Below are 19,502 nucleotides of genomic sequence, written 5' to 3'. Positions count from 1 at the left end.
CTTGTGTGCCGATGTTTTGGCACGCCCGTAGCATGTCTGAGAGCTCTAAAATGCCAGAGGCTTGCGCCGTCTGGAGAGCGCGGCGGCAATCCTCATTTGCATTTTCAACTGCCATTTTTAACAGGATCTCCTGAGCTGCCGCAGCGTTATCCACCTGTCGGAGGATAGCCTCCTGCAATCTGTTGGTAAAATCCAGAAAGGACTCTGATGCACCCTGACGAATACTAACAAAGCTTTTAGTAGGCTTGCCTGAATCCGGGACCTTCCGGAAAGCATGCTGGGCGCAGGTGGAAATAAGGGGGAAGAGGGCCTGAGGGAGTTGAGTTTGCATCTCAACGGTAGCAAACGGTCCCTCCCCTGCCAAGTGCTCAAAAATAATACCTTCCGCTCTATGAATCTGGGCCTGGCGTTCCGCCTCCTGCCGATACTCACTAATCCAAATAACATATTGACTGGGTGACAGCATCATGCGCAACAGCGCCTTCCAATCTTCAGGGATCAGGGAGTATCCACTACCTAGCCCTTCAATGAGACCACGCACAAACGTGCTAGTCAGACCGAACTCGCGAATTGCTTTCTTTACCTCTCTAATCACCGAGTAAGGCAAACTGACCCAGGTTCCAACCGGGTTGCCCTGGCCATCGTTCTGCCAGGTCACCGGACAAACCGAGACCAGCTCAGCCAGCTCCTCTGCTGTAAGATCTGAGCGAGCCTTCGCTGCGTGCACCATTTGTTGCACCAGCGAAAGCCTCTGAGCAGATGCAGACGACCCCCTGGGGGGCCCCGAAGCATGGGGTTTCAGGGGGGGATGGTAATCACAGACCGGCTCTGGCGGGGAAGGTAAGGGAGGCGGTGGTAATAAAGGCACTGGGGGCGAAGCAGGGAGAGGGATGGCTGCAGGAGCCGACGGCGGTGGCGAAATCGGCAGCCCCTCTGTTGGTGCGGGAGAGGGTTCTTCCGAAGCGACACACTGTGTTGCATCGGTAGGAGGGGGGGTGGCTGCAGGAGCCGACGGGCGTGGCGAGATCACCAGCCTCGCGAGGGAGGGCCTGTCCGAGGCAACACGCTGTATCGCATCGCGGCAGAGGTGCCAGGCATGTAAAGCCTGCACGGGCGCCCGAGGCTCTTTGTGCAATGTCTGGCCCAACCGCTCCCAGTCCGCTAGCTTAAGGGTTCCGGCTTCAGGGTACCACGGGCACTGGGCACTCACCTCCTGTAGCAGGAGAGTGAGTTCTCGAGCGGGGCAGTCATGCTGAGCCTTACGCAGCAGATACTGTAGCTCATTGCGGTGTTGCACTTGCAAAGCAGAGAGGGAGCTTCCCATACTTACCACAATGAAAAATACTCACCGGGATCCGCGAAGCGGATGAGTGACGCGTCTGAAACCCTTGCCGGGCGAGGTGAGTGCTGAGGGCCCCACGTTTGGGCGCCAGTTGTGGCGGTTCAATGATGAGACAGAACACAGGTTTATCCAAGCAAGCAAGCTGGTTAGCTGAAAAGGGCTGCCGCCTGTCAGCTTTCCACCTTCCCTTTTATTATATTTCTCCCCCCTGCGCATTACCTACTTCCACCGCAAAAAGACACAACAAAGGAATACATGACTTTGATTAATATTCTTATTTTCCAGCCTCTATCTACTACAATCCTAATTCTCAGGCCTTGAGGCCAGGCCAAGGAAGCTTCCCACGATTACTGTCCTTTAATTAACTTCCCAGGGTTCATATCTGGTCCTCGTCCTTGGATGGAGCAATGTGTTGCTCCTACACAACGGTCAGGGTGTGCCCTGACTGTTTCCAGGTGGATGGACTAAACATGAACCCTTCAAAAACAAGTTAATATTACTTAGACATTAGATGTCTTCAAGTCACCAGGGCCTGATGAAATACATCAAAAAGAATTCTCAAAGAGATAGAAGAGATATCTGAGCCATTAGTGATTATCTTTGAAAAGTCATGGAAGACAGGAGAGATTCCAGATGACTAGAAAAGGGAAAATATAGTGCCTAGCTATGAAAAAAAGGAAGTAAGGAGAACCGAGGAAATTAAATACCTGTCAGCTTAACTTCAGTACCCAGACAGAAAATGGAGCAAATAATTAAGTAATCAATTTGCAGACACCTAGAAGATAATAAGATGATAAGTAACAGTCAGCATTGATTTGTGAAGAACAAATCATGTCAAACCAACCTAATAGCTTGATTTGACAGGATAACAAGCCTTATGGATAGGGGGAAGTGGTAGAAGTGGTATATCTTGACTTTAGTAAGACTTTTGATACTGTCTCACAAGACCTTGACATTAACAAACTAGGGAAATGCAACCTAGATGGAGCTACTATTAGGTGGGTGCATAACTGGTTGGAAAACCATCCCCAGAGAGTAGTTATCAGTGGTTCACAGTCAAGCTAGAAGGGTATATCAAGTGGGGTCCTGCAGGGATCTGTCCTAGGTCTGGTGCTGCTCAGTATCTTTATCAATGATTTAGAAAATTACATACAGAGTACACTTATAAAATTTGCAGATGATACCAAGCTGGGAGGTGTTGCAAGTGCTTTGCACGATAGGCTTAAAATTAAAAATGATTTGGACAAACTGGAGAAATGGTCTGAAGTCAATATGATGAAATTCAATGAGGACAAATGCAAAGTACTCCACTTAGGAAGGAACAATCAATTGCGCACATACAAAATAGGAAATGACTGCCTAGGAAGAAGTACTGCAGAAAAACATCTGGGGATCAAAGTGGATCATAAACTAAGTATAATCCAACAGTGTAACACTTGCAAAAAAAGCAAACATCATTCTTGGATGTATTACCAGGAGTGTTATAAGCAAGACAGAAGAAGTAATTCTTCCTCTCTACTCTGTGCTGATATGGCCTCAACTGAAGAATTGTGTTCAGTTCTGGGAACCCCATTTCAGAAAAGATGTGAATAAATTGGAGAAAGTCCAGAGAAAACCAACAAAAATGACAAAAGATCTAGAACACATGTCCTATGAGGGAAGATTGAAAAAAATGGGTTTAATTAGTCTGGAGAAGAGAAGACTGAGAGGGGACATAACCGTTTTCAAGTACATAAAAGATTGTTACAAGGAGGGAGAAAAATGGTTCTCCTTAACCTCTGAAGATAGGACTAGAAGTAATGGGCTTAAATTGCAGCAAGGACGGTTTATGTTGGACATTATGAAAACATCTTAACTGCCAGAGTGGTTAAGGACTGGAATAAATTGCATAGGGAAAGTTGTGGAATCTCCATCATTGGAGATTTTAAGGAACAGGTTAGACAAACACCTGCCAGGAATGGTCTAGATAATTCTTAGTCCTGCCATGAATGCAGGGGACTGGACTAGATGACCTCTTGAGGTTCCTGTGATTCTATGTGCAAATGATGATATTCAGAGACTTTTAGGCCAGAAAGATTTGTGTGGAGTTTCACAATGGCAAGTCTATGACCCCACACAGACCCCCATGCCAAATATCAAGTCTCTGCCTCAAAACCTGGACATGCTATAATTTCTTAACAAATCAGTTGAAATATTTTTTATTTGCAAAACTGTGTAATTTTCCTTAACCTTGTTCTTAAAAATTGCTGAACCATTTTTGCTCAAACTTTCCAAAATAATTCAACCTGAGGCATTCATTTGTCATGGAAAATTTTGGTCTGAATTACTAAAGTTTGGCGAAGTGATAATTAAAGCAGACTTTTAAAATGAAAAGTGATATTGAAACTTAACTGTAGATGTTGCTTCCAGCTCTGCCTATAATTTACAGTTTGATGGGAGTAATGTAATGTAGTGGTTTTTAAAATATTTTAAATCAAAAGGAACCACTTATAAATTAATATCAATTAGAAACCAGTTTGACATTCATGATGGGCAAACATCAAAAAGTTTGAATATGAAAATGTAAATTCAAAATTTGTTGTATTTTAGTTTCTCTTTTCCTTTTTGGTTTGAGATGCCAGTCTGTAATTTTTGTCCGGAGAGACTTTCTTATTAGAATTCTGATTCTTCCTAGTTTGGGACAGGTCAGAAATATTGTGAAGAGGCTAGCTGATTCAGGGATTGGAAATATGATATTGAGCTTTTCACCTCTTGGTACCTGTTTGAATCCAGCCTGGGTTAATGTTTCAAAGGTTGTTATTGTCTGATGGCTGTTGAGTAGCCTACATGATATGTGGCATCAATCCAGTTCCCAAAAGGAGTCTGTTTCACAAAAACCACCACCACGATTTGCATACTTTTTGACAATATTAGCAAAAAGGCCAAGAATGGGATGTGCACAAATGATGAATTTACTGTATCATCTCCATCACAAGGGTTTTCCCGTCAGTTCAAGTTTGAGGCAAACCAGTAGTGAGATATTTGAATTGCTGCTGTTCATGCTGTACTTGTTCTGTGGATAAATAAAACTTCAGTCTACATGGCTGTCAAATTGGCACCATTCATAAATGCTTTACACACTTAATTGAAAGAAAGAAACTTCTTCTTCTGCCTTCTGATAGCTCATTATAATAATGAGGTGATCACAGCAGTTGAGGAGCTTCTGAACATGCATGCAGAACAAGGACCTCTACAAAATGGGCATAGCCAAAATGCAGCTGTGCTGGACCAAGTGCATTGATGTCAAGGGGGATTATATTGAAAAATAAATAAAGAATTGAACACAAATTATGGGTTTTTCATATGTCAGGCTAGAAACATTGTAAAAGCCCCATGTACTTGTGTCCAAAGAAGATTTCATAGTGACCAGAAGAACAATTGTTTATATTAAGTTTCACAGGAAAACTGTTAATATATGTATATGAAATTTGAGCAGACACATAAAATAAAAAATATATTTATCCTATTTAACAGTTTAAAACCAGCACTAAGAGAACAATAAGTATGAGAACAGAAGATAAGTGGTTCCATGATCAACTGAAAGGCTGCAAAGCAGAAACTGAGAATGGGTATGCAGCTGGGGGCTTCTAGGATCTCTGGTACTGCAGTGTAAAAGTGCCACCCAACAGCTTTAATACTACCAGCATAATACTAGTAACACTAGTTATAATAGTACTAGTACTAGTAACACTAGTAGTAATACTACTATTCCTAGGATCAGTTATAACAGAATTATTCTCTCCAGTGTTATCATTAATTGTAGAAAGATCTAGGGAAGTAACCTCTTCCCTTTTCTGACTTTTTTGGCTTGTAAAATCTCTGTATTAACACTGCATACATTTAGATTTGAAAAAAAAGACGACTTTCCTTAGCCCTTTTTTTAAAGGTGCATTTTGAGTGTGCTATTCTCATTAGAATAAATAGTGAAAATCAAATTTCACACCTATTTGGGGAAGTGCACTTTACAGCGTTAGCGGTCATTTAAATTTGTAATGTATAAAGTCCAGACACACAGGGCTTCTTCCAACATTGTTTTAAAGGTAAAAGCAATTAGGACTCTTTCAGCTTAAGTCCATGGCCTGAGTTTTATTAAACTTTCCACATAAATAGACAGTTTGGGGGATTTAAAACGTGAGAAATATCAACCCAAAGGGTATTTTTTTCAACAAGTTATTAGCATCTGTCAAGGTTCCTTCCCCACTCTGAACTCTCAGGTACAGATGTGGGGACCTGCATGAAAAAACCCCTAAGCTTATTTTTACCAGCTTAGGTTAAAACTTTCCAAGGTACAAACTATTTTACCTTTTGTCCCTGGGCCTTATTGCTGCCACCACCAAGCGTCTAACAAAAATAACAGGGAAAGAGCCCACTTGGAAACGTCTTTCCCCCCAAAATCACCCCAAGCCCTACACCCCCTTTCCTGGGAAAGGCTTGATAAAAATCCTCACCAATTTGCATGAGTGAACACAGACCCAAACCCTTGGATCTTAAGAACAATGAAAAAGCAATCAGGTTCTTAAAAGAAGAATTTTAAGAAAAAGTGAAAGAATTACCTCTGTAAAATCAGGATGGTAAATACCTTACAGGGTAATTAGATTCAAAACATAGAGAATCCCTCTAGGCAAAAACTTAAGTTACAAAAAGACACAAAAACAGGAATATCCATTCCATTCAGCACAACTTATTTTATCAGCCATTTAAAGAAAACAGAATCTAACGCATCTCTAGCTAGATTGCTTATTAACTCTTTACAGGAGTTCTGACCTGCATTCCTGCTCTGGTCCCAGCAAAAGCATCACACAGACAGCGAGAACCCTTTGTTCCCCCCCCCCCAGCTTTGAAAGTATCTTGTCTCCTCATTGGTCATTTTGGTCAGGTGCCAGCGAGGTTATCTTAGCTTCTTAATCCTTTACAGGTGAAAGGGTTTTTCCCCTGCCAGGAGGGATTTAAAGGTGTTTACCCTTCCCTTTGTATTTATGACAGCATCTGAAAAGAAGGGCTTACCATTCAAGTTCATTCTCAACCATAACAGCATCACTGCTGGGATGAAATAATAGTACTATAATCTCTTATATAAATTATCTGCTCTGTAATGGTAACCAATACAGTCTTTAAAAGCTGACATTGTAATGACTATTAAAACACTAAACTTAAGAGTTGTTGAACTAAGGAACCACATGTATTTAGATTTAAGAAAAAAACAAAAAACAAATGCAGAGAGATAGTGTCAAAGACATAGTTAAGCACCTGACTCCTAATAAGAGTCAGTGAGAGTTAGACACCTAATTGCCATTTGTGACTTTGAAAATTTTACTCCGTCATATGCAATATGAGGTATGTTATTATTCTGAAGCATAGTTGTTTTGAAGCAGGCTCCCTATCCCATTTTTGACAGACCTTTTCTTTCTGTGGTATGCAGAGTCAGCCTTTCTTTAGATACCTATGAAATGTTGATCTACTTTATGTGAAATTTTGAACCAAGTGCTTTCTGCCTGTTTTATATATTTTGCTACCAGACTGAATACCCAGGTTGTGATTTAATCTCAAATTCTATTGTCTTGAACTATTGTTTAATGGTTGTGTTGTCAGCAGAACCCTTCAGCTGAATTATGCAGTTAAACTAGGGTTGCTTTAGACTTTCCAGAGGGGTTTAGATCAGCAGTAAATATAGGCATTGAAACTTGGTGTACGTGGCCAAAATTTCTAATGTGCAATAGGTGCTTCTCCAAAAAAAATGTGCCTATACCTATTGCACGCACAAAACCCTGCATTTGCTCCAACATATCCACTTTGCATGTGCTAATATGGATTTTTGTGAGTTCCCCTAGAAAATACAGTCCTTGCCTTCTAAAAATTAGTTAAAGGAATCTTTGCTGAGAGTCACATATTTGTTGCACATTGAGAAAAGAAGTATTTGAAACATTTAAAAAAACTTCCTCTCTGTACAATAATACAGTATATTTTTGTGTTTGCTTTCTCTGGGTATTAATATAAGCATACAACTATCTAGGTTAACTACAAATTGGATCCTTCCCATGTTCTTCTAACTCCATTATGCTCTCTGACCTACTTCTTTTTGGCCTGTCCTCTGTTTGAAACACTTTGTTGAGTGTTATATACCAAAAGCTTTCCTGTTTAAGGCCCTGATCCTGCAATGAGCTCTGTTCAGGCAGACCCCTATACTTGCAAATAGCCCCACTGATGTCAGTCAAACTTTAAGTGGGTTGATCCCTGTACCTACATGGGATGCTGTGTGCTTGCAGATGTCTGACCTCATGGTTTAAATGTGCAGATATCAAAACTTGTTGTTGAACTGCCAGCTACTGCCCCTTCTATTGGACTGTGTGGTATTGTGTTATTGGTGAAGTACTAAAAGTCTGTGGCATCAATGAATTTTAGCCACAGGTGAGATCAATTTTCTCCTACTTGCCCTTTGGACTGGATGCCACCCTTTACCTGTATTATCATATGTTAATCATGCAGCCCCATTATGTATTTTCTTTTAAGACTGTGTCCATGTAACAGCATAATTATTAGCATTTTTGGGGGGTTTTCTCCTCCTCTCTGTTGGGCACCATTTAGAAAGAAACTAGCCAATTTCCTATGGTTTGATTTAGATTAGATAGATTTGTTGTCTTCTGTTCAATTTTTTATAGGCTTCATCTTCTTTACTTATCTCTGTGTGGATATTTTTTATTGTGCTCATCACTATGAAATCTGAGCATCTGGTTGCCCACTGTCCTTTGTGTCTTTTTTTAAGAGAATATGTACAGCCACTTCATTTTCCATATATGGACACAAGACTCCATAGAGAGATCTTCTCTGTGCATGGAACAGCCTTCAACTCCCAGACTCCCTTATAATCTTTTTGCATAAGGAAGAACTAGGGTCCAATTTATCTTCTTCCCTTGCTCTGGGACCATTTGTACTTTGGACATACTGCCAGTACTTGAAGGGTGAAAGTGCTATTCCTTCCTTGCTTCAGGGTTCTGGGGGTTATTCTCTTTAATATTTGTTCTCTCCCTGCAATAGGAATTCATTATTTTCTTTTTCTCTTTTCTCTTTGTGTGTGTGTATAGTATTTGAAATTCCCTGCTTTTCTATTTCCCCTAAATAAGTGCAACGTTCAGTGCACCCAGTGCATAGCCATTGGAAACATCTTCCCTCAGTGATACCCATTGGGCAGCTTGAGCTCCCCCTGTGGTTGTGCATCAATGTGTGCAGATATAAAAGACAAAGCTACCTGTAACCCCTCTCAGATCCTTCTTATTGCCCATGATGGTTGTTGGAGTTCTGTCAATACCAGAACAGTTCTCTCACTCAGCATTTGTAAATACTGTGTTTATGTGTGTGTGTGTGTGTGTGTGCGGGCATGTGTATAGTCAGTCTAGTCTTCAGTATAGTTCGGATAGTTAATACATTTTAGTTGCATTAAAAAAAATGGACTTGTTGTTTTCCCCATTTGGGGGGGAAAGTGTGTGGGTTTCTATTCATGGTGCTGAGGTATGTCCTGGTCACCGGGCTTCAAGCTGTGTGCTTCTTGCTCGAGGCTTATGCTAATGAGTGAACCACACAGTATCTGCCTGAAGTGCTTGGGGAAATCAGATGTAAAGGCCCAGTGCCAGATTTGCAGGGAGTTCAAGCCTAGGATGAAGAATAATAGAGAGGCTAGGCTGAAATTCCTACTGATGAAGGTGGTGCTGAGGCAACGCTCAGAGCCATATTGATCTGACTCAGTGCCGAGTGCTGCAGCTTCAGTGAGAGGCACACTTCCAGTTTTAGCATTATTCTACCTCATCAATACCGGGGAAGAAATACAAAACTTTCAGAAAGGCCCCGGCCAGACTAAGGTCTCCACCCTCTAAGTCTAGCAAGAGGAGGAAGAAAGAGACAAGTAGAATGCACCTGAAACTTAAGCACTCCTCCTCTAAATCAGTGCCTAAGTTGGTTCAGTTGGCAAATGGTGGCACAAGAAGCACTGTTGAGCCCATTTCTGGAAGTGACATTGTCAATTTCTTCAGTACTGCAAGAAGAGACCATCTTGGTGCTGACTATCCCAGAAGGGTTTATGGAGTCAAGAAATCTGCTCTGCCTCTTTTTGCCAGTGTCTCCTTCCTTCCAGGAGTCTGATTCCTTGGCACCAGTGCCTCATCTGCCAGCAAATCAACCTCTGGTACCACATTTGCCTGCTTCCCAGACAGGCAGGCCCTCAGTACCATCAAAGGAGAATCCTCCAATTATGGTGTCACTCTGCCCATTGCCAGGTTCTTGGAACCAGTCTTTGGCATGGACTGGATCCAGCCCCACCATGGTCAGAGGAAGGGGAAACTTCATCATCAGACTCAGAGGTGGGATCTTTTGTCTCACAATACTGAAGCAGGACCTACCAGTGTCCTCAAAGACCCTCTCTTTTGACCTACCACTGCGATCCTTTAGTGGGAATGTAGCCAGGATGATGGGGCCCTGCCTCATTACAGTGGCCATTTTGAAACCATTGGAGGTTTTCCTGAGCTTCAAGATCTGCTTCACGTCATGCATACTCAGTGTCCTCATCTAGAAGGATAGAGTCTGTGCACTGAGAGACTCTGTCCCCCGAGCCTGTTACTGAGCCTGGTACCAAGCATCAAGAGATTCCAGAGTAATAGCCAATAGAAGATACTCTACCCCCTCCAATCTTGGCTTCCTCTTTATCCTCCCCAGATGAGGCTATTTAGTCTGGGATAACTTCACCCCCCATGATGATTTTAAAGTTTATCAGGTGTTTGTCAAAGATAGTGGCTACAGACTTAGATGTATGCGTCGAGGAGGTTAGTTGCCTTATGTTGCCTGGTGAACATTTTATCATCTGTGTGTTCCTTCAGGGTATCTCTGCCAATTAATGAGCCTATAAAGGTTTATGGCAGTCTTCCCTAAGAAGTCCAGAATACTATCCAGGACTTGCCATTTGAGGGTACTTCTCTATTGTCAGACCAGACAAATCGCAAGCTCCATGGACTTAAGGACCTGAGAGCCACCTTGAAGTGCTTATGTCTATACATACATGCCCCAGTCAGGAAGCATTATTGGTCTCAGCAGAGGTAGGAACTGTCAAAAAAAAAAAAAGGATCCAGGGGTTATATGCATAGACCTCCCCCTCCTGCTGCTTCATATCCAGCTCAAGGCCCCTGTGAAGGGCAGAACAGTCATTTTGATGGGCCAGCTGAGGTCAACATACCAGTATCCATCTCTCCAAACCAAAACTCCCTCAACTTTACAAAACACGGCCCTACTTGCACAGAACTTGGTCCCAAGTTACTTCAGACTGGTGGGCCTTGAATACTATGGAAGTGAGATATACTGTCCAGGTTGCTTCTGCCCCTCCTCCCCATCCCTCTTTAGCCACCACTCTCATGAGAAACAACTTATCCAAAAGTACAATTGCTCCTTGATTTGGAAGCCATAGAGGAGGTTCCATGTGGTCTCAGAGGGAAGGGGATTTATTCCCAATACATCCTAATTCCAAAAGTGAAAAAGGGGGGAAGAGGGGTTCAGACCAATTTTAGACCACATGTAAACTCAACAAATTCTTTAAAAAGAAACTGTGTTGTATGGTCACCATGGCGTCTATTATCTCTTCCCTGGATTCCAAATACTGGTATGCTACCCTTGACTTAAAAGATGTCTACTTCCATGTGTCAATCACTGAAGCTCACAGGCAGTACCACTGATTTCTGGTAAATCAAAATCATTACCAGTTCATTATTGACCTTCAGCCTGTAAGCAGCTCCCAGGGTCTTTACAGTAGTAAAGTAGTCATGACAGTAGTAGCTGGTTCCTCTGAAGATCGGGAATTCAGGTTTATCCCTACCTGGAAGACTGGCTTGTCAGAGGCTGGTCCAAATTTCAAGTACAGAGGACTGTTGCCCTGATTCAGTCTATATTCAATGTTCTGGAACTGTTAATCGACAGTGAAAAATCTCTCCTCTCCCCAGTCCAGAGGATAGAGTTTCTAAATGCTGTACTGGACTGATCTTAAGCCAGCATCTTTCTTCTGGAGTCCAGGTTCCAGGCAATCCAATCAATTGTTATAGGTTTGAAGGCTCACCCGGTCACAACAGCATGAAACTGTTTGCGGTGTCTGGGTCACATGGCCTCTTGCACCCACGTGGTTCAATATGGTAGACTGCACCTCAGCACTCTGCAGTGCTGGCATCTGTCTACTCACCAGGCAGACATCAGTTAGACTATGTGGTAAGAATGCCCTCCCAGGTCCTCACCTCCCTAGATTAGTGGACAAATCTAGCCAATATATGTGTAGGCGTCCCATTTGCCTGCCTGCAACCAGCTCCCACACTAGTGATGCTTCTGATCTGGGATGGCAAGCTCACCTGGGTTCTCTACAGACACAGAGGTTCTGTGGTCCTCAGATGACTCAGCTTTACACGTTAATGTCAGAGAACTAAAAGCACTCTGACTGGCATGCCAAATATTTCTATTGTGGATCAGGGGAAGCAGCCCATTAGTCCCCACAGACAAAGTGACATCAGTATTTTTACCTCAACAAACATGGGGAATTCACTCTTCTCCATTCAGTCAAGAAACAACTCTACTCTGAGAGTTCTGTATTCCAAATCTGTGTGACGGGGCTAAGTGGCCCCGCACTGGTATTGTAGGGGTTAACCCTTCCTTCCTGGGAGAAGAAACCCCGCCCTGGAAGCTCTGCTGGTCATGTTCCAACTGGAGAATAGGTATAAAAGCCTGCAAAGGTGCTCAGTCTGGGCTGACCACTAGAGGAGGAGGCGGAACACCACCAGCTCCTGAGGAGGGACAGCCAAAGCTCCCAGATCCAGGGGCCAACCAAGCCGGGACACACTCGACATCCCAGACGGAGGTCTCGGCAGGAGGGGACAGACCGGAGGGCCCCCCACTCCCGGGGTGGAGAAGACAACATTGAGGGTGGGAAGTGACCCAGGGGCATTTTAGAGATGGGCAGCATTAAAGCTGCACTGACGCTCGGCATGTTGCGGGTGGATCCCCGCCGAGCTAAGCGCGTGGGGAAACCTCACCAATAGGAGAGCCCTGGGTCGGGACCCAGTGGAGAGGGCGGGCCCGGGTCCCCCTACCCTCCCCCGACCATTGGGATACACTTCCCTGCCTGAGAGGGAGTTATATGGACTCTGGCCATTGGGACACAATGCCCCGACGTGTGGGGTGAGTTATCTAGACTCAGGCCACTAGGCTGCACCACCCTGCTTGCAAGGGGACTTGTATAGACTCCGGCTGCTAGGCTGCACCACCCCGCTTGCGAGAGGGACGATATACACTCCGGCCGCTAGGCCACACTGCTCCAACGCGGGGAGCGATTTATGTGGACCGTGGCCATCAGGCCACACCGCCTGATATTCAGGGCGACACATGGACTCAAGCCGTTAGGTCCCGCTACCCCGACTAAGAGGCGAGCACAGGGAAACTGGCCATTGGGCCACAGTGGAATGCCCTTACAGGACGGGCGTGGGAAAGTAAGAGCGGCGAGGCCCCAACACCCCATCCACCCCTGCTACAAAGAGGCGCTGCGGTGCCGGACCCGTCACAACTGATGGAGAATGCGGGCAGGAATCAGGGCCTGACGTAAGGACCCAGATGCTCAAGATGGAACCAGAAAAGCTACTGAAGTGGCTGCTGGACAACCAGCAGCAACAAACACAGTTGCTTCAACAACTAGCAGCCCAACAGCAACTGCAGGCGGTGCAGCAGCAGGAACAACAGCAGCAGCTGATCAGGGAGCTGACCGCCCAACAACAAGCCAGCCAGGAGTTATTATTCCAATAGATGACCACGCTGTTAGGACATGCACCAAGTCCTTCCTCTGGCGCGGCTAGGAGCAGGGCCGGGGAGGGCCTTGGAGTGCTACCAGTGCGCTTGACCAAGATGGGGCCCAGAGATGACCCTGAGGCCTTTCTCGTGACGTTTGAGAGGGTTGCCACGGCCGTCAAGTCGCCCCACGCACATTGGGCCACTATACTAGCCCCCTACCTGACGGGCCCTGCGCAGGCCGCTTATCGTAACCTTGACCCGCAGGAGACGCTGAACTATTCCAAGGTCAAGGCAGCCATCTTAGACCAGACCAGCATTAGCCCTGAGACCTACTGCCAGCGACTCCATCGAAAATGATATGTGCCGGGGGCTAGACCACAAGTCATGCCCCAACAGATCCGCGACCTCTGCTGGAGGTGGCTCGAGCCAGAATGCCGGACAAGTCTTCAGGTTGCAGAGATGGTGGCTCTGGAGCAGTTCCTGCAGACCCTCCCTACCAGGGGGAAGGAGTGGGTGCAGCGGCACCACCCAAAAACCCTTGCAGGGGCAACCTTGCTAATGGAGGACTACCTGGCCGCGGAGGGAGAGCACAAGGCCGGCTCAAAAGGGGGAACTCAGGCAAACGGAACCCAGCTCTGGGAAGGGGGGTCCACAAGGCGGAGGGGGGGACTCCACCAACCCACGCTGCAAGGGGTGATGCAGAGCCAAGATGACTCAGCGAGAAGACAGGGTACCTCCCAGGACACCCCACCTGGAGAAGTGTTATCTGCATTATGAGTGTGAACACATGGGGCATTTCTGGAGGGAATGCCCGTACATGGATTGTAATTATGGACAGGTTTGGGCTGCCAGTCAATGGGCCCGGAGGTGGGAACAGGGTAAAGGTTCTTGTACCAGTGAGAGTGGATGGGATGCCGACTATAGCCTTGGTAGATTCCGGATGTAGCCAGACAGTCATCCGGGTGGGGCTGGTAGAACCCACTGGCCCCACGGGGGACCCCATATGCCTGCAGTGTATCCATGGGGATGTGAAGCCCTATCCCACCATCTGGCTGCAGCTCAAGACGGCGCAACAGGGAGGGCGGTGCCTGGTTGGGGTGGCTTCAAAGCTAGCTTACCCTGTGATTCTGGGCCACGACTGGCCGGGTTTCACTGAACTCCTGAAAGAATGGGGTAACTGACTGGTGCGGCCAAAGTGGGGGTGGGCCAAAAGGCCAGGGTTACTAGGCCAAGCCACTCCAGACGCCCCCCTGAAGGGGCCCTCGGAGAATCCCAAGCTAGACGAAGGAGGCCGGGCCCTGGCTGAGAGCCGGGTGAGGGAGAGCCAGGGATGGCTGGATATCGATGCTGATTTCCTAGAAGCCCAAAGGGGGGACACCACCTTCAGCCAGGCCTGATAGCAAGCGATGGGTGCCCTGGGGGAGGAAGACCAGCCTGGACGCCAGCAGCAAGGCCCCCACTTTGAGATCCATAATGACCTACGCTATTGGGTGGTCCAGAAACCCCAGACAAAGGAAGAACTGCGCCAATTGTTGGTCCTGAGACAGTTCCGGCGAAACTTGCTCCACTTGGCTCACTCAGTACCTTGGGACAGGCATCTGGGGAGGGAGAAGACGCTACAACATGTGGCCCAGAGGTTCTTCTGGCCGGGCATTCATCAGGAAGTGCAGGAGTACCGCGCCTCTTGTCCCGAGTGCCAGAAAGCCAGCCCGAAGGTGGGTCCCGAAAGCCCCCCTTGTGCCGATGCCGGTGATGGGAACTCCTTTCGAGCGGATTGGTCTGGACTTGGTGGGACCCTTGGAAAAGAGCAGCTCAAGCCACAAGTACATCCTGGTCGTAGATGACTATGCAACCCGGTAGCCAGAGGTGGTACCATTACGGTCCACCACGGCCCCAATCATTGCCAACGAGCTCCTACAGATCTTTGCTCAGGTCAGCCTGCAGTGGGAGATACTGACAGACCAAGTGACTAACGTGAGCTCTAGATTGATGGCAGAATTATGCCGTCTGCTGAATATCCATGCACTAAAGACCTCTATCTACCATCCTCAGACGGATGGGTTGGTGGAGAGATTTAATGGCACTCTGAAAGCCATGCTGAGAAAGTTCATGGACGACGATCCCCAGCGCTGGGATAAGCCACTCTCAGTGCTCCTCTTTGCCGTGAGAGAGGTACCACAGGCATCCACAGGGTTCTCCCCTTTTGAACTCCTCTATGGGAGGAGACCCCAGGGAATTCTAGATCTCCTGAAAGAAACATGGGAAGAGAGGGTCAGAAGATCCGTTCAATATATCCTCCAACTACGGGAACGGCTACACACGTTGGGAGCCTTGGCACGAGAGAACCTGGTGAAAGCCCAGTGTAACCAGGAGGCTCAGTATAATAAAGGAGGCAAGATGAGAAGTTTTGAGCCGGGGGACCGCGTCCTCTTGTTGCTACCTTCCTCGGAATCCGAGCTGTTGGCAAAGTGGCAAGGCCCCTTCGAGGTGACCCGATGAATAGGGCCTGTCGACTATGAAGTGCGGCTGTCAGGACGAAGGAGGGATACTCAGGTCTACCGTGTGAACCTCCTCAAGGCCTGGAGAGACGGCGAAGGCCTGATGATTGTCCTGTACCCTCCAGAACCCAAATTGGGGCCATTGGCTGGGGAACCCGTGGAACCAGGGGCAGCAGCCGTAGGCTTGGAACTCGACCCGGTACAGCATGAGCAGGTACGATAGTTGGTATCAGCCTTCCCCACAGTCCTGTCAACCCAGCCAGGGAAGACCAGGTTGACTAGCCACCATATCGCCACCATTTCCTGCCACAAAGTGAGGGAGAGTCATCGCCCTCTCCCCAAGAAGATGTGGGAGATCATGCGGAAAGAGCTCGAGATGATGTTGGCCCTAGGAATGGTCAAAGAGTCAAGAAGCGAATGGCGGAGCCCAAAAGTACTAGTCCCCAAGCCAGATGGCACAGTCAGGTTCTACATTGACTTTCGCAAGGTGAATGTGATCTCCCGTTTTGATGCCTATCCCATGCCCTGAGTGGACGAGCTGCTGGAACGATTGGGTAAGGCAGAATTCATCTCCACCCTAGACCTGACCAAAGGATACTGGCAGATCCCGCTGACACCCACCTCCAGAGAAAAGACAGTTTTCCCACACCATTCGGCCTCTTCCAATTCACAATGATGCCTTTTGGGTTACATGGGGCTCTGGCCACCTTCTAGCAGCTCCTGAATCAAGTGCTGAGCCCCCACAGTTCGTACGCCACAGCATTTATCGACGACATCGTCATTTACTGTTCCAGCTGGGAGGAACATCTCCAGCATCTCGCGGACGTGTTGCGTGCCCTGGGCAAGGCGAGTCTCACCGCAAACCCGGCCAAATGCCACTTGGGCCAACGAGAAGTGACCTACCTAGGCTATACGGTGGGCCGGGGGAGACTCCACCCTTTGGTAGATAAGGTAGGGGCCTTGAAAAGCTACCCCACGCCCACAACAAAAAAACAATTTCAGCAGTTCTTAGGGCTGGCCGGATACAACCTAACGGTTTGTACCTAACTTTGCCACGCTGGCAGCCCCCCTCACAGACCTGACGAGAAGCTCCCAGCTGAAGAAGGTCCAGTGGTCGAAAGCCTGTGAGGAGGCCTTCGATGCCCTATGTGAATGGCTGACCTGGGAGCCTATACTAAGACAGCCCGATTTCTCAAAGCCCTTTGTTCTTCAGACCAACTCCTCCGAGGTAGGGCTGGGAGCTGTGTTGTCCCAGGAAGAGGCGGGAGAGGAGCACCCCATCTTGTATCTAAGCCGTAAGCTGTTTCCGCGAGAAACCCGGTATTCCACCATAGAGCGGGAGGCCCTTGTGGCCAAATGGGCAGTTGAGGTACTGAGGTACTACCTGTTAGGGAACACCTTTTCCTTGGTGACGGATCATGTACCCCTTAGATGGATTAACAGCATGAAGGAAGCGAATACACGGATCATGCGGTGGTATCTGTCTCTCCAACTCTATTTCTTCCACGTGTCACACCGGCCAGGGAAGGCTCATGAGAATGTGGATTTCTTTTCCCATGTCGGGGAAAGGGAGGGGGAAGAAAAGTCCCAGGAACCGCCGGCCCCAACCATGGTTTTGAGGGGGGGGATTGTGACGGGGATGAGTAGCCCTGCACTGGTATCACAGGGGTTAACGCTTCCTTCCTGGGAGAGGAAACCCCGCCCCGGAAGCCCTGCTGGGCATGCTCCAACTGGAGAATAGGTATAAAAGCCTGCAAAGGTGCTCAGTCTGGGCTGACCACTAGAGGAGGAGGAGGCACACCGCCAGCTCCTGAGGAGGGACAGCCAAAGCTCCCGGATCCAGGGGCCAACCAAGCTGGGACACACTTGACATCCCAGACGGAGGTCTCGGCAGGAGGGGATGGACCGGAGGACGCCCCCCTCCTGGGGTGGAGAAGATGACATTGAGGGTGGGAAGTGACCCAGCGGCATTTTAGAGACAGGCAGCGTTAAAGCTGCACTGACTCTTGGTGTGTTGCGGGCGGATCCCCGCCGAGCTAAGCGCGTGGGGAAACCTCACCAATAGGAGAGCCCTGGGTCGGGACCCGGTGGAGAGGGCAGGCCCGGGTCCCCCTCCCCCACACCATTGGGATACACTTCCCCGCCTGAGAGGGAGTTATATGGACTCTGGCCGTTGGGCCACACTGCCCCGACGTGTGGGGTGAGTTATCTAGACTCAGGCCGCTAGGCCGCACTACCCCACTTGTGAGGGGGATAGTATAGACTCCGGCTGCTCGGCTGCACCACCCCGCTTGCGAGGGGGATGGTATAGACTTCGGCCGCTAGGCCGCACTGCTCCAACGCGGAGAGCGGTTTACGTGGACCCTGGCCGTCGGGCCACACCACCCAATACTCAGGGCGACACATGGACTCAAGCTGTTAGGTCCTGTTCCACGACTAAGGGACGAGCACAGGGAAACCGGCCATTGGGCCACATTGGAATGCCGTTACAGGACGGGCATGGGAAAGTAAGAGCGGTGAGGCCCCGACACCCCATCCACCCCTGCCACAAAGGGGCGCTGCAGTGCCGGACCCGTCACAATCTGATAGATCTAGAAGCATCCTACCTGCCAGCGATACAGAATGACCTTGCAGACCACCTGAGTAGATCATTTATGAGTCACCAAGAGTGGTCTCTGCCCAGATGTGGCCAGATACATCTAGTGGTGAAGGTTTCCCCAAGTACACCTATTTGTGATAAAGTCCAACAGAAAGTGTCTGCAGTTCTGCTCTTTACAGGGTCACAGCCCAGGTTCTATTAGAGACACCTTTTTACTGATGTGATCAGACAGGGTCCTCTACTCTTTCACCAATATCCGTGTCACCCTGAGCTAGAAAGGGTTAAGCAACTAGAAGGCTAGATGACCCAAATTCAACATTTAAAGACATATTAGAAAAGTATATTAATGGTAATTAGGGCTACTCTTTATAAATATCTAACAAGGCTATTGTAGGTAAACTAGAGCTTTGAAATGCAAGCCTATATTGTTAGAGAATTAGAGGTAAATACTAATTGTATTTGTATGTGTTTACCTATATCTTGTTAGAAGTTAACCATGTAACCATATTAGCTTGTGGATGCTAATTCCCTTTCATGTCTTAATTACATTATATTTTGCTTGCAGATAGTTCAGTTAAACCCACTCATTCATAGAGTATTACTAAAGATAAGACAGGACCACGCGAGAGTCATACTTGTAGCCCTAGCATGGGTCCATCGTTGCTGGCTTTCCACTCTCCTGGAGCTGTCAGAGAACTCCCAACTTCATTTCCACTTGACTTGGAGTTAATCTCCCAGGATCGTGGTTGCCTATGAGTTTATAATCCCTTCACTTAACTACATGGATGCTCCATGGCTAGATACTAGAGAGCAGGCCTGCTTGAAGGATGTTCAAGAGATCCTACTAAATAGTGGAAAGCCTTCTACAAGAGCTACTTACCTCTCTAACTGGAAGCGTTTTTCTGTTTTGCCTTGCCAGTATGGAGAATCTCTGACCAGTTCTTCAGTTCCACATATTCTGGACTAGTCACTATACCTGAAAAAACAAGGTTTGACGCCTAATTCCATCAAGGTACATCTAACAGCTATTTCAGCATTCCACCCTAAAGTGGACAATTGTTCTATTTTCCTCTAGCAATATGTCCATAAGGTCATTTAAAGCTTTTTAAAAGGCTAAATCAAATGATACCCTCAGGCGCAAGACCAAATTCCCCCATGGGATCTAAACTTAGTATTGTCAAGACTTATGGCTTATCAGTTCCTTGTTTGAGCCATTGGCTACGTGCTATCT

At 47.3% G+C, this 19,502-nt stretch overlaps 1 protein-coding gene across 1 annotated transcript in view; it reads right to left on the bottom strand.

Moving 5' to 3' along the window:
* Positions 1-19,201, bottom strand: part of LOC141981845 (uncharacterized) — a 28,299-nt gene extending 9,098 nt beyond the window's left edge. The window contains exon 1 of the mRNA XM_074943480.1: positions 19,152-19,201. The gene's annotated coding sequence lies outside the window, so the exon portion shown is untranslated. The remainder of the gene's footprint in view (positions 1-19,151) is intronic.
* Positions 19,202-19,502: the final 301 nt, after the last annotated feature.

The sequence above is a fragment of the Natator depressus genome, chromosome 2 (genome assembly GCF_965152275.1).
Source record: "Natator depressus isolate rNatDep1 chromosome 2, rNatDep2.hap1, whole genome shotgun sequence".
Classification (NCBI taxonomy): domain Eukaryota; kingdom Metazoa; phylum Chordata; order Testudines; family Cheloniidae; genus Natator; species Natator depressus.
The sequence above is the reverse complement of the archived record's forward strand: the minus strand, read 5'-3'. Positions and strand labels throughout refer to the sequence as shown.